Source organism: Pygocentrus nattereri, chromosome 6, assembly GCF_015220715.1.
Source record: "Pygocentrus nattereri isolate fPygNat1 chromosome 6, fPygNat1.pri, whole genome shotgun sequence".
In the NCBI taxonomy this organism is placed as follows: Eukaryota; Metazoa; Chordata; class Actinopteri; order Characiformes; family Serrasalmidae; genus Pygocentrus; species Pygocentrus nattereri.
This window is the reverse complement of record NC_051216.1, coordinates 47,241,799-47,253,881: the sequence shown is the minus strand read 5'-3', so window position 1 is coordinate 47,253,881 and position 12,083 is coordinate 47,241,799.

The window sequence follows — 12,083 nt, the reverse complement described above, 5'->3', positions numbered from 1 at the left end:
GCAAAGGGTTGAGTGTTCATGGTTCTATATAGAACCACTTTCTTTACTAAAGAACCCTTGAAGAACCATCTTTTAAGAGGGTGCCTTCTGTTTCCTGTGCATCTCCTCCCTGTTCATCAAGGGAGGGTCTGACCTTCAGGCCTAAAGCAGAAGCTGCCTAGAACTCCAGTCCAAGTTCTCAAAGTTCTCTCCCACTACAGTCATGCAGTCTGATCCTATGAGCACTGACTGAAGGCCTGAACGAGCAAGACAGGTTTTCTTTGACTTTTCTGTTGTGCTCCATCTCTTTTTGTGCAAACACTATGTAGTGTTTGCTAAGCGACTGCTAGCCCAGTTTTCCCAGGCCTGCAGTCCACCTGCTCTGCTTACTCCTGTGTTTTTCTACTCTGAAGCACCTGATTCAGCTCCAGAAGGACTAGATCATTAGTTAATGATGAGACTGAGGTAGAGGGAATACACAACACTGCGCAGAGCAATTCAGCCTTTAGTATGTGCTTCTGGGAAACTGTGAGCTTTGAGAATAAATCCATCCAGCTACACCTAACAGTGCTGTGCAAAATGTAAATAAAAGTGAAATGCAATGATGTGCAACCCATTTAAACCCTATATTTCATTTAAAATAGTACAAAGATGACATCAAATGTTGAAGCTGAGAAATTTTATTGTTTTTTGAAAAATATTTTTAATCTGATGCCAACAATGTGTTCCAAAAAAGTTGGCATGGGGGAACAAAAGGCTGGTAAAGTTGTGTAGAGCTGAAAAAATCCTGGTGGTTGATTGGTAGCAGGTCAGTAACATGACTGGGTATAAAGAGCATCTCAGAGAGGCGGAGTCTTTCAGAAGTAAAGAGGAGGAGGGGTCACCACTCTGTGAAAGACGGCACCATCAAATAGAGCAACAACTCAAGAAGAACGATCTCAACATAAAACAGCAAAGAGCTTCTGCTTTTCATCGTCTACGGTGCAGAATATCATTAAAGACTCAGAGAATCTGGAGAAATCTCTGTCTGTGAGGGACGAGGCTGAACACCAGGATCTGCTGGCCGTGATCTTTGGGCCCTCAGGCAGCACTGCATTAAAAACAGACATGATTCTGTAGTGGAAATCACTGCATGGGCTCAGAAACACTTCAGAAAACCACTGACTATGAACACAGTTCATCACTGCATCCACAAACGCTGTTAAACTCTAAAACACAAAGAAGAACCCAAATATAAACAGGATCCAGAAACACTGCCACCTTCTCTGGGCCTGAGCTCATTTAAAATGGACTGAGGGGAAGTGGAAAAGTGTCCGGCGGTCCGACGGATCAACATTTGAAATTCTTTAGGAAATCATGGACACTGTGTCCTCCGGGCTGAAGACCACTCAGCCTGTTATCAGTGCTCAGTTCTAAAGCCAGTATTCATGATGGTTTAGGGGGCATTAGTGCACATGGCCTGGGTGATGTGCTCATCTGTGAAGGCTCCATTAAAGCTGAATGATATAAACATGTTTTATCAACATCTGCTGCCGTCCAGACGACGTCTTTTTCAGGGAAGGTCTTGATTATTTCAGCAAGACGACGTCAAACCACATTCTGCATGTATTACAGCAGCACTGCTCCGTATTAAAAGAGTCTGGGTGCTAAACTGGCATTAAAGTGGAGGAACTTTCTGTCTACCACCAACACGGCATCAGGCAAAGAGGGCAGTGGCCCACTTAAAGAGAGCTGTCCCACTTTGATGTTGCCCACTGAACTCCTGTGAAGGACACCATAGCAAACTGTTATAGTTATAGAAGGACATAGTATGGGCTTGGGGGAATGTGTTGCAGGGAGAGTTGGTCTGTCTCACCTCTTAAAGGTGCAAACACCTGCCTGACACCCCAGCCACCCCTTGGAGGGTCATGTTGCCTTAACACTCCACCCTACTCCTCTATGAATTGGGACCCCCTACACTTAAACGTGAATGTGCAAGATGGAGAGGTAAGAGCTAGAAATGAGATTGGGCCTAAATTTAGTAAGCTACTGTTTTAGCCATGCTATCTGCACTAAGTTAACTTTATTCAATAGACAAAGTAAGCAAACCCACCCACCAGAGCCTAGAAAACTGATGGGGCTTCAGCGATGATCTGAGCGCAGCAGGAGGACAAATGATTTCATTTTATTTAATTGATGTACCCATGCAAGGCTAAATCTCAGGCAGTTCAACTGTTTGGAGGAAACCAGGCATTTGCGCCAGTGGTGACGGAGGGTGGTGGAATATTTGGCCAGAGTAGTATGGCATCCAGGTATTGAAGCATTTGGCGTAGTGAAGAAATTCACCATGTTTAAAAGGGTTTATACTACTAAGTACTATAGTGCAGTATGCGAGCAGTGTGTAGTGGCTTTTTCCAACACAGCCACTGTTTCCATCCTTATTCCTCACATCTCTTCTTAATTGATAAACCAGGTTTCCACATAAAAGAGGTGGATGGAAACCCTCTGTCACCCAATACACTGCCATACTGGTTAAAATCAACCTGATCTGGCATCTAAAGCTGGCGTGCAATGATTTAGGCATTTAGCACAATGCTAATTGCTTCCATTAGCGATCACGTCTTGGCTCGTTGACCACATTTGAAGGAAGAAGGGAAGGGAAACCGTGTAAATTTGAATTTCACTGCTCCTTCACCACAACATGCGCAGTAGTTCTATCAGAATGTAAGATTTCAGCGCGGTATACACAGATCTTGTGGGTGGACCCTCCAGGGAACTGACCATATGCTCCAATAAAAAAGAGCCCAGCGCTTCCGTGGTATCAGTAGTATGTGGACGCTGCAGGGCTGCGTGTGCTCCGTCCTTTTGACTGGTTGTCGCGCTGCACCAGCAGCCATCTGCTGAGAGAATGAGCGATACGTGGGCTGGAATAACAAGCGGCGCTGCAGCGGCGGCCGTGACGTGAGGTGTGTGCTGAAGCCCTGTGGGGAGACGCCGCATTGCCATTCACTTCCACATCAGCGCGGGGAGGGGGCTGTGGGGGGTGGGGGGGCGGCGGGCGGCTGAGGGGGGCTCTGTGATGCATCTTCAATGAGGCACGCTCTCGCTAATCTTAATGAAGGCGCGGGAAAGAACTGGAGCATGGTGGAGACCGAACGGCACAGCGGCGAATTCTCAAAAAAAAAAAAGAAAACGGGAACAACGCACTGCAGCGTGGATCTCTCTGGATCCCGCTCGATTTTTCCTGTGATACTGATGTCCCTAATGCTGATGTTTTTGTTCAGAGAGTAGGGAGGAGGGCTAGGGGGGCTTGTGCCTTAGGGGTGACATGGAGGTGACCATGAATGATTCATGCGGCGGACGATGGTTTATGAATGTCAGCCACTGTTCCCTCCGGCTGCCCAGGGCACGGCTGGACCGTCTCCTCTCCCATACACAAGAAATACCTCAAAGAGTCGCCGCAGCACATAAGGACACACGGAAAACCACTCTTCAAGAGCCCACGTTATGGAAAACTGAACTTTCCTCGCTGTTTTGAAATATGAAAAGAGCTGGTGGTTGAATGAAAATGCAGACGAGATGACAGAGAAAGGCCAAAAACAGCAAAATATTCAATATGCCTACAATTAAGTGTCGAAATCGATCACAGATCATTTGTGATGAAAATGAGAAGGTAGTGATTTGGAACAAGCTGCGCTCTCCTGCACCGGTCAGCACAGACGCACTTGGACAGCCTCAGATCAACAGTGAAACACAAACACAGGCTGCTTTTAACATGAACTGGTTTAAGTTTAAGATTAAGATTAAGTGATTAAGATCAAGTGACCCTTATTAGTCCCACAACGGGGAAACTTCAACTCCGCATTTAACCCATCCGTGAAGTGAAACACCACATACACACTAGTGAGCACACACACACTAGGGGGCAGTGAGCACACTTGCCCGGAGCGGCGGGCAGCCCAATCCGCAGCGCCCGGGGAGCAGTTGGGGGTTAGGCGTCTTGCTCAAGGACAGCTCAGTCATGTGCTGTCGGCTCTGGGGATCAAACCGGCAATGGAAATCACATCAACAGCACCGAGTAACTCGGTATCTTTTGGTCATAAACCTTTTGGTGCATTAGTTAGATCCTGCTGGTGTGGGTTCACGACGTTCTTCTCCAAATGATGAACACTTGCATGCTAGTAGCACCCCCTCCTGGAGAAACTTGGGATTTAAAAATTTGTTTAAAAGTACTCAAAAATTGCTTGTCAGACCAACCTAAAAAAATGTTTCACAATTTTTGAGCTGAATAAAAAATGAATGCAAAAAGTTTTATGTGGATCTGTGGTAATAGAAATAAAACCAGAATGATGGGAGGACAGCAGAGGAGGGGAAAGTTCAGCTCCTCACTGCTGGGCTTTAGTTACATTTAGGGCATCAGACGCCTTCAAAGAGGGGGGCAGTTATTTATGATCACCCCCCCCTAATTCTTCAGTGATGTGAAGCTGAAGTCAGATACTCTATTTTAAATAGTGCAGTAGGTACATTCTGGTGCCCCAGGCCCATCCAAGGTGGACAGTTAGTTACCAAGACATCAGCATTACTAGTGATGTTTTATGCTTTGTATGAAGAAAAATACCAAAATATATTCAAACAATATTAAATTTAATAAATAATATGGTGATTATAATGATTTTTTATGGAGAAAATTCCCACATTTGTGGGTTTCCTTGGTCTCTTGTGCTCCGTCTTCACCCCACCCCTCTATCTCAACAAGAATCGGGACACCCTTGACGTGAGCAGGCAAAACGTAGAGGTAGGGCTGAGTGGTAGGGGCGAGGGGCGACATGGGACTGGGCTAAAGTTTACAGTCTGCACTTTCCACACGGCCTCGAGTCAGAATTACACTGAGCATTTGTGTAAAACGAGCCTCGCTGAGTTTACCGTGTTTTCTCTGTGGTTGGAGTGACATTGTGATGGGAGAGGTTGAGCCTGTGGAGCCTGTAGCCTCGCGGTGGTGTGTTGTGCTCTGACAGCCGCTCCCCGGCTCTGGTCCGGCTGTATCTCTGGCGCCGATCAGAAAAGGTTAGCCTTTCCCCTGAGCCCGTTCTGAGACCTGCTTTATCTTTCTAGTTTTAAAGACAGCTTTACTGATCCGTCCCTGTGCTTTTGCTTTGTACTACTGACTCCACCCACAAAATAAGCAATAAAAAGCTAATTGCCTTACACAATCATTTAGTCAAAAAAAAAAACTTGTTTATTTCACATTTTTCTACATTCCTATTGTTGTAATTTGAACACTACACACTTCGGTCTGTAGGGGGAGCAGCGCACTCGCTACTTGGCCTCTAACTTCGCCTACAAGCGTAGCCATTGGCTCATGAGTCACTGAATGGTGCCGTTTTAGTAGCTCCCCACAGAAACATTGGCATGAATTAGGGTGCACTTTATGTAAATGATATGTTAATGAGGTGCCAGTACGCTTGATTTCACGCACTGAGGCTGATTCTTCATTTGTTCTCAAACCTCATTTCCACATCGTTTGAGAGTTTCACGAACCAGACGCAGAGCAGTTTGTTTGTCCTGAAAGGCAGTCAAATCTGCACTTTTCATGCTAATTTGATGAATAAAGGCCATTGAATCTGGCAGTTTCAGTTCTCATTTGGGCCTCATCTGCTGTATTATTTATTCATTTATTTATTTTTCTCCATTCTCAGGGATTGGTCACCCTAGGCGTCCTTAAATGCTTGTCTCTTGTGAATTTTCACGTTAAAATACACCGTAAACATGGCCTTTCCGTTCAGAGAACTTTATAATATATAATATTTATATAATATATAGTATTTTATAATATACAATAAAAGATTCCAGTGCATTGAAAATAATACATTGAAAATAATAGTGCATCTCTGTTTTTCTTAGAAGCAGAAATAAATGTTGAATGGCCCTCTGAAAATGTGGGAAGGCCAAACTTCCAAAACGTTAATGTCTTTCAGTGTCATTCCTTCAGGCTGTAGCCTTTTCCTGACAGCCATGCAGTTTTCAGCCTGCTCATTCCCACACGTCCAACCTGTATCCCATATCCCCGCATTCTGCCAGTCACCCGGAATACTGGATTCACATAAACACAACAAACACTGCGGCAGCCTTCACTATAAAGGGTCTCAAGTATAAGTCCAGTCACCACAGGCATGTTTGTCTAATGAACAGCGACGTGGCTGCGTTAAGTTAAAATTAGAAAGCTGAGATGTACAAAGGCCGACTGAGACACACGGGCACAGCAGGCAGATGACATGACAAATAAAACCAGACAGCTGTGATGTGCAAAGACGAGAAACACGGCAGACTTAAGACCTAAACCTCATCATCGAAGCCAGCATATCGCATAAATAATGTTTATGGTCTGTTCATGTCTTACCTCTCCTTCATTCAAATAGCAGTTTCAGACGTTGGTAGTAACGGATGACGACATAAAACTGACAGCGTTTTTGGCTTTGGATGGGTAGAAAACAATAAACTCCACGGGACAGAATCTCACTTTTAAATGGCTGTAGTTACGTCTTTTAACCACAGCTGGGGCTTCACATCTAAATGATGGCATGCTGATTACGAAACGAAGTCTTGAGGCAGTGGAGGATAGCAAATAAAATGACATCAAGAAATTAAGCTTAAAAATCTTTCTAAATTTGGCAGGATAAACCTAGACCCAGACAGACTCAAGGCTACATCCCTGCTTTCCCTTTTCATCAGAAGTATCAGACCTTACCTGAAAGAATAAATCAGGATTTGAACTGGGGGGCTTTCAGACATCCTGTAGGGGGACTTGATTAACAGAGTTATAGTAAATGAAATTAAATTCACACATTTGTTCAGCAACTTTAATGAGAAAAAAAACATTAAAACCAACAGAAATGGCATTTTTTGAATGGAGGACTTTAAAGCTGCTGACAGATTAAACCATAAAAATAGCAATAAGCTAACTCAACTGAAAATGTCATTTGAGTGTGCAAAATCATCAAAAACGTTCCCTTAACTTAAAGCTGTTGAGCAAAATGTGGGATATACTCAGCTTTATAAACAACCGACTTCATTTATTAGAATTAAAACATAATTACAGGATTACAGTGAAGTAATACTTGTGAAAAAAGCATGACGGGGTAAATCCCACAGCTCATCTCATAGTCAGACCCCCCCCCCCGAAAAAAGCTTAATTCTTTTGCTGAATGCAATTTTAAAATGTAAGAATTTTAACCCCCCCATCTGAAACTCTTCTCTCCCGTATTAAATTATATACAGTACATATAAACTCCATTCACTGCTTGCAGCCCAACAGCCACGTCGTTGTGGTCTAAGTATAAAACTGTTGTGATCGTCTGAGTGTGACATTAAATATTGACGAGTTCTCGTGGTGTTAGAGCCGCGCGGCGGGACATGTCACACCGTCTGTTACCAAAACAAACTCTCCGCTGATACAACTGAGCCACTGAGCCACGGAGCGTCTCTCTGGCGCTGAAAACCGAGAAGACCTCCTCAGCCAGGACAGATTAGTATGCATGAGCTAGATACTTTACCCTGATCCAATGATTCATTTAAAGCCTGTAACTTCTGTAAACATATTAATGTTGTTTTGTTCCAGCCGGTCTGTAAAGCTTCTTACAGCCCGTTTCTTCTGTCACAGCTGCCGACTGAAAAGCTGCTCAGTGGAGACGTCAGTTTGGGAATTTAGTGTCGTCTCGTCTTCAGAGTCGGACCGAATCGGCTGTCGGTCAGATGTGGTCTTAACAGTGTCCATTTTCTGTTTGTGGCAAAGTGAGAAGTAAAAACGTTCAAATGGCTCGAGCGCCTCCTACAGCTGTCAGAGTGGTTGCTTAGCAACGGCGTCTCAGTGGAGTGATACAGCGTTTGAGGGAAAACCTGTTTCAGAGTGTTGCCCCTTGTTCCTGAGCTACAGGGCAGTGGTTGAGATCTTCCTCTGAAATGAGACCCTCTAATAAAAGAGCATCACTTCATTAACAGCTACTAGCGCCGCTCTGTAGGCGACCCTGCCCGTCTGCAGGGACAGCAGAGGAGGGGAAAGTTCAGCTCCTCACTGCTGGGCTTTAGTTACATTTAGGGATCATACGCCTTCAAAGAGGGGGGCAGTTATTTATTATCACCCCCCTCTAATTCTTCAGTGATGTGAAGCTGAAGTCAGAGATTCTGAAGATTCTCATTCTAGAATTTTAAATGGAGCAGCAGTTACATTCTGGCATTTCAGGCGTCAGAACTGCTGGACTAGTTAAGGTGGAACGGGAAAGATAGCTAGATAGTTACTGAGACATTAACAAGATATTAGCAATTTTTTATGCTTGTTATAAAGAAAAACTAAGATAATATGATGGTTATTGTGATTTATTAACAGAGAAAATTCCCACATCTGTGGGTTTCTCTGGTCTCTTGTTCTCCGTCTCGCCGGTTTCTCTGTTTTTCTCGTATCTCTCTGTTTGGAGTCTCTGAAAAACCTCAGAGGGTCATGTAGCCCCAACACTTCACCCCACCCCTCTATCTCAACAAGACTCGGGACGCCCACCCCTAGATGTGAACGCGAAGGCTAAGGGCTCATGGGGTGAGTTGTGACTTTTGCGCTCAAGCTGCTTTCAGCTGAACTGTTGAAGCTGCAGGTGCTGGGCATGAAGCATGTGTGGCGCAGAGATGTGCAGGTTGGTATAATAACCTGCTGAAGTGCTTTTCAAACCGATCAGCAAACAACAAAACGGGTTAGATTGTCTCCTCTAACTGGACTTGGTTGCGGGGCAATAAGTACAGTACAGTGTTCACTTTGCTGGAGGCGGATGAGTCACTGCTGCTCCGCAAATGGTCAGATTTCCTGAGCTGGCCGAGGGGGAGTTCTTACCCGGGCCTTCTAATAAAGGCTCAGACTGGTCGGACGGCTGGAGCCATATCTGTAATCTCCACCTATTAATTAGATGAGCGCCAGAGCTGCGAGGAGGACGAGTCTTCTTCCCTTCTGTGGGAACCTGCAGCAGAAAAGAGGAAATTGTATTTTAAACCTCATTTTCTTTTTCCCCACAGCTTAAAAACAGCATTAGCGGCTAGAGATATCCAACGGCTCCAAATTAAAACACACCAGTGCCGAATTTGATTACAGTGTGACGACCCCCCCCCCATCCCCCCACATCCCAGCCCGTTTCTTCCTCCAGCTCAACCTCTGCGGATTTGCTCTGCAACATTTTCACAGAGAGCGACGAGGCTAATGCGGCTAACGAGTAATGGAAGCCACCAATTAGCCTGGTGCTAACTGTGCGCCTTATTCCTCGCCTCAAACCCAGTCATTAAGCAAACTCCACTTGATTATGTAATGTATGATGCTCTGAGACATGCTGTACCACTGGTGGGCCACATCCTTGGGTTGTTCTGGCCCGGTATACGGCTAGGTTTGCGGCCCAGATCTGGCCCACACACTGTAAAGTGAGTAGAACTAAAGGATACGGCCCGAATCTGGTCCCATTCTGGCCCAGCTACATTGCTGGTTCACAATATTCACATCCACAAATGTAGACACGAGCCAAAATAGTATGAAGCTGTCCAGGATCTGGCCACATGCCCTCTTCTGGGCCACATGCCCTCTTCTGCCCGGTAGTCAACCAACACTCACATAGGGAAGCCAGAATTGGCCCAAAACTGTCTGTTATCTGGGGTTACAGCCTACTGTGAATGTTTTGGCCCCCCAGGTCAAATGATATGTTTTGTTGGTTGAAAAGGGAACAAAGTTCTGCCAATTTTACTGCACAGTTACTATTTGTTTGCCCATTTTTGTTTATATGTGGGTCGTTCTACAGAAACGTCTGCTCTGTCTCTCCGTAGGAGTCACTGGTGTTACTGACCCTCACTGGTGTTCTTCACAATAAAGGAAACACCAGAGACGTTTTTAATGATCAATGCATTTTACAGAACATCAAACCACACGCTGTCCATCAGGGAACGTCCACTAAAATATGGAATTTAATCCATTTGTGTTTCTATTTTTCCACAGTGACCTCAGAATAAAGTCGGTCACACCAGTGACGTCAGCTAGAAGCTTCATATGAGATCATGAGCTGAATGAGAAGATCTCTGAGAACTGAGAGACGCAGTGGACTCACCATGAGCTTTTCTCCATAGATCCTCAGACAACAGGTCAAAGGAGGTCGAGTGACGTCATCAGCGTGACTTTTATCTCAAAATAAGAGTTTTTTTGTTACGCGGTAACACCAGTGACACGACTCCTGGGAGACTTTTATTATATATTCTATAATATTTATTTGGTGTTTGTTTTCTTTGTGTCATTTAATTTATATATTTATAGTCACGTAGAGATTATTGCAGTTAAAACTGAAGATAAAAGTGTTGTTTTCTTTAAACTTTGTCCTCAGCCTTCACACACGACTGTGGGGACGAGCTCTTCTGAGGTGCTTGGCGTTCTAGATGATTGATTTAAAAGCCAGTGTTGCTGAATTGAGGCTCAAGAAGGTTTATTTGTTAAAATAACTCATTGTTTTATTTAAAAATATAAAGAAATTGTAACCCTAGGATGTTTTTTCAAGTGTAACGCGTCTGTAAACGCTAGTTTTTTTTGTTCTGACGGTAGTGAAATACAGTAAGAGGTAAAGTGGTAAGAAAAGTAAGACGTTAAAGTCGTAAATGCGTCTGTATGTTTATCGAACGAGGTCCTTCCAGTCTTATCTGAGGAGCCAAAAGGGACACAAAGCCTGAGCAGCCTTTAATTCGAGGAAGTCCCATTCATGTTTATGACAACCCATTATCTAGCAACTTTAATTAGCTCTAATTGATAACTGCCTATGAGTTATAATTAACCTTCTGACGCCCACTTAACTGTCTCTGCGCTAAAGCTAATGTGTTTGGCCGAGGCAGGCTAGCGGCTCGGGTTAGCCTGGAGCTCTTCTGCTCAGACACCAAAACCTCTCAGTGATACTGCAGCATAACAAAAACAAAGAACCGATGCACAGAGAACCTAAAACATGTAGTGTGACTACGTTCTGGTGATGTGATTGAGGTGCTAGGTCGGTTGCAGTTGAGTGTTTTGTAGTGGAATTGGGTCATAAAGCTTTAGCTTTGGGTTCTAAGTGCTAGCATTAGCCTCAGATGAGTGATAAATGAAACGGATTGGTACAAAAACATCTAAGCATCTACAGATGCTTCCAGAAAACGGTTTTTAATGACGTAATTATGCAGTTAACAGCCCACGTTGCTCTTTAGCTGATGTAATAATGAGTAGAACCAGCTGAGCTTGATTTTCAGTCAAGATGATCAAGACGAAAAGATCTAGACGAGTTTTAGGGATCAATTCTGGGGACGAGTCGCTTCTGTGACTTCTGCATTGAGACTCGTTAGTTTGGGCTCTTTTGGGTGATGGGCTCATTGGTTTGGGAAGCGAAAGGTGGGTGTTTCTAATAAAGTGGCCAGTGAGCGGAGGTTCAAGGCGGGTGTTTCTAATAAAGTGGCCAGCGCATGGATGCACAAGGTGGGTGTTTCTAATAAAGTGGCCAAAGAGCTAATGCGCAGGTGGGTGTTTCTAATAAAGTGGCCAGTGAGCGGAGGTGCAAGGCGGGTGTTTCTAATAAAGTGGCCAGCGCATGGATGCACAAGGTGGGTGTTTCTAATAAAGTGGCCAGTGAGCGGAGGTGCAAGGCGGGTGTTTCTAATAAAGTGGCCAGCGCATGGATGCACAAGGCGGGTGTTTCTAATAAAGTGGCCAGTGAGCGGAGGTGCAAGGCGGGTGTTTCTAATAAAGTGGCCAGTGAGCGGAGGTGCAAGGCGGGTGTTTCTAATAAAGTGGCTGGTGATCGAATGCACAAGGTAGGTGTTTCTAATAAAGTGGCCAGTGAGAGGAAGCACAAGGTGGGTGTTTCTAATAAAGTGGCCAAAGAGTGAATGCGCAGGTGGGTGTTTCTAATAAAGTGGCCAAAGAGTGAATGCGCAGGTGGGTGTTTCTAATAAAGTGGCCAGTGAGGGGAAAGTGGCCCGTTAGTGTCGCCACCCCTTCTGCTAATTTTTGCCTGAACTTGCCACTGCGTATCATCGCTGTTGGGACAAAACATCTCCTCACAGTAGGAGGTAAAAACCTTATGAACTATGAATGGAAGGTA